Source organism: Mastomys coucha, unplaced genomic scaffold, assembly GCF_008632895.1.
Source record: "Mastomys coucha isolate ucsf_1 unplaced genomic scaffold, UCSF_Mcou_1 pScaffold7, whole genome shotgun sequence".
Taxonomy (NCBI): Eukaryota; Metazoa; Chordata; class Mammalia; order Rodentia; family Muridae; genus Mastomys; species Mastomys coucha.
This window is the reverse complement of record NW_022196913.1, coordinates 25,553,122-25,556,626: the sequence shown is the minus strand read 5'-3', so window position 1 is coordinate 25,556,626 and position 3,505 is coordinate 25,553,122. Positions and strand designations below refer to the sequence as shown.

Below are 3,505 nucleotides of genomic sequence, written 5' to 3'. Positions count from 1 at the left end.
AGAAAGTAATCTTTCAACAAACCCACACAAACCTAATTCTACCTCTTACAACAAAACAACAGGAAGTAACAATTACTTTTTCGTAATATCTCTTAATATGAAAATTAATATTACCAACTATTATCCTAATTAATTGAAATTCAAAAATATGAGGAATTAGAAATTTGTTGGCTGTCATCCAATGACCTCTCTAATTTGGTAATTGGAGAAATAGGTCCAATATTATACAATCCATATACACTTTCAGCTTGTTTGTACATGAGAGTGTCCTGCTGTGTACCAATTGGTCTTGAAATCAGGCTTCTCCTATCTCAGCCTCTCTGTTAGTAGGATTGTTTATTTGATGTTTTTACACTATACTATGGTTTTCAGAACAGCTTACATATCTCAAAAGTTTATACAGCCAAAAGAAAGGTAGAAAACAAACTTGGGAGGTGGCTCATAAGAGAACAACAAAGAGTGAGACTGAATGCTTTGCTTGACATTTGTAACTATTGTATCAATTTTGAAGAAGAGGACTTTATAAGTTACTCTTTATCTGAGATGAATGCTTTTCCAAATTATCACAACCAATGAACAAGATCCTTACTCTCACCTAATGTCTGTGCCATTCTCCAAGCAGAACCGTTGTTCATTGAAACAGATGGTGAATGACTTTATTGGTAGACCATCTTAGTACACACACCATTTCTTAAATGAATGTAACCTGTTCTCCGTGGGCTGAGAATAAAGTCACTCACTCAAGTCAAACAGCTTTGACCATAGAAGGAAATCTGTATCCAAAAATCATGCCTACAATTCATTTCTTGGCACACCAGAACTGTCAACTCTCAGCTTACCTACTATGGAGGTAAAATCCTTTGGTAATGTGAGGGTCATTGAAGTACAGCTTTATTACAATAAACTCCAATGTCTAAAAATTGTTCTTACTTTGGGCTTGTACCACAGTAAGAGCCAAGATTTTAAGCTCTACTAAAACCAAAACAAAAAGACTTTATATATTTACCTATTTATGTTCACTTAAAAAATACTAGTAGTGATGTATTATTTTAAAATATACAGTTAATATGTTTGGAGTTATTTCAAATTTATACTGAGACAAATGTATGTTTTTTCAGTATTGCTGTAGACAAGCACCTACATGAGACTATTCAATTGATTGTTGTCTTATATCAAACAATTTTCATAATATGTGTTTTAAAGAATATGACAAAATAAAAAAACTAAAGGTATTGCAAGTATTGAAGGGGGGTCTCTGAGAGGAGTTGGGGTACAAAAGGAAAACAAGAATGTGATATAATTCTATTTACTTAAAATATGTTTCATTTAAATGTTAACAAATTCAGATAAATTGAAATCATGTATCTTTTCTTATCATAATGCAATAAGCCTTAAATAAATAAAAAATATTATGTTGGAAAAAATACATCCTGCTTACAGTTTCCCCTCTCTCTACTCTTCCCAATTCCTCCCCACCTTCCCTCTTATCTGGATCCACTGTCATTCTGTCTCTCATTAGAAAACAGTCTTCTAATGGATGATAATAAATTATAATAAGATAAAAAAAGAATATATTAAGTGAAATATTAAGTATCATACAAAAATTTAAATCTAACTATAAAAGAATTTAAGAGACATAAAAGTTTAGAGAAACATTCTGTTACCTGGGATACTCAATTGTCAATAGAATTAAAGATAAATATCATCTGGCAACCCTGAAGCATATATGACCATGTTCTCAGGTGACCTTGGTGTATGTCTGGTGTGAAACAATTCATCACCTCTAGTTGTGTAATTTACGAGTGGATTATCAATACCTGGAGATAGTGTTTCTCCTTCAGCCAAGGTGAAGTCTTTGATATGATGGCCATTTTCCCATTTTCCCCCTTTGATGAATTCATTTAGCTATACTGATCCTTTAGCGAAGACTCCTAACTAATTATGAATTATAATTATCATAGTTAAAAGTCTTCTAAAGTATGTGTTTTTCTTTAGCAGAGATGGCTAATATAGGCCATATTTAATAATTTTTGTACAGGATGTCAAGTACTTATTTTATGAGGAGAAAATGATGCTATTTACAATGTAGAAATCAACAGAAAGCCAAAGCTTTAACTAATTTTGACAATCTTAATTCGCCAAACTTTATGAACAGATTTAAATATTTGTCCATTGAAATTAGTTATGTACTCAATATGTGATCTAGTAGCATGTCTCAAATAGAAATAATTCTCTAAACAGAATTTTTCTATGGTTAAGGCAATAATTGACTAACCAACAAACAGAAGCTTCATCCAATGGAAAAACATAAAATACATAAACATAAAAATCTAATAAAATGCCTCATTTAGTTAAAAGATAAAACAGACCTCCTGACATTTTTTGTAAGTCATGTTTCCTCACACACACCCCATCCCAGGTAAGCATTACTAAGAATAAGTCAACTATTAAGAAAACCATTGTTATTGGGCAGTGGTGGCATCCACTTTTAGTCCCAGCAACTTAAGAGGCAAAGGCAAGCAGATCTCTGAGTTCAAGGCCAGACTGAACTACAGAGTGAGTTTCAGAACAGCCAGGGCTATACATAAAAACCTTGTCTCAAGAAAAACAAAACAAGAACCCCCCCCCCAAAAAAAAAAACAGGAAGAGGAAGAGGGAGAGAGGGAGAGAGAGAGGAAGAGAGAGAGAGAGAGAATCATTGTTGCAAGCAGAGAATCACACACACGTAGACACATACACACTCCAAGGTAACTATGTCATGGACATTATAATTAGCTTGATTTTGTCATTTCACAATGTGTGCACATATTGAAATATCACTCTATATACCTTCAATAGCATTGTCTAGAGCCATTAAAAATAGTGCCTCCCCTGCTGTAACATGTGGACATCACCTATCATAGTAGATATTGTTCTGTTTTGTTTCTTCATCTGTTGGAATTGTTACGGTTGGAGGTGGGCATGGGAGGTTGTAGAGCTAAGGCTGGCCTTGAACTACTGATTTTCCTGTGTCTACCTCACAAGCATTGGTAGTCCATGTGTGAGCCACCAAACCTGGCATGATAGTGAAACTTTAAAAGACAATATTTTGCTTTAAGATTCATGTTTCAAGTTAGAATAGCTAGTGGGTTTCATTATGTCATATGTTCTGTGGGCTTGGACAAAGAATTGTACTTCCTAGAAAGATGACCCACCCAAAGAAAGCAAAGGAGACTGGAAACTGAAAAGAAGAAGACACAGGGGACACAAGAGGCAAAGGCCATGGAGTTTGAAAAGAGCAGAAAGGACAAACTTTATTCAGATTGGCAAACAGCTGTCATCAAGAGGATGGGAGGGTCCCTGCCACGCACACTTTGTGTGACAGCAGTTTGAGGCAAAAGCTTCATGGATGCCAGTCTCCTGCATGTCTCCTTGGCATTTCCTAACTCAGAGGTAGTCCAGATATGTCCTTGTGAACTCGCGTGCTAGGTGCCCACCAAGATATGATTTACTAATAGCTAGACAA

The 3,505-nt window shown here is 34.9% G+C and overlaps 1 protein-coding gene across 3 annotated transcripts in view; it reads left to right on the top strand.

Moving 5' to 3' along the window:
* Gpx5 (glutathione peroxidase 5) overlaps nucleotides 1–3,505 on the top strand; it is a 75,773-nt gene that overhangs the window by 4,788 nt on the left and 67,480 nt on the right. The window contains exon 1 of one of the 3 annotated variants that reach the window (XM_031359006.1): nucleotides 1,738–1,846. The exons of the other annotated variants lie outside the window; for them this stretch is intronic. The gene's annotated coding sequence lies outside the window, so the exon portion shown is untranslated. Of the gene's footprint in view, nucleotides 1–1,737; nucleotides 1,847–3,505 lie in introns of those variants that run through there. 3 annotated transcript variants of the gene reach the window in all.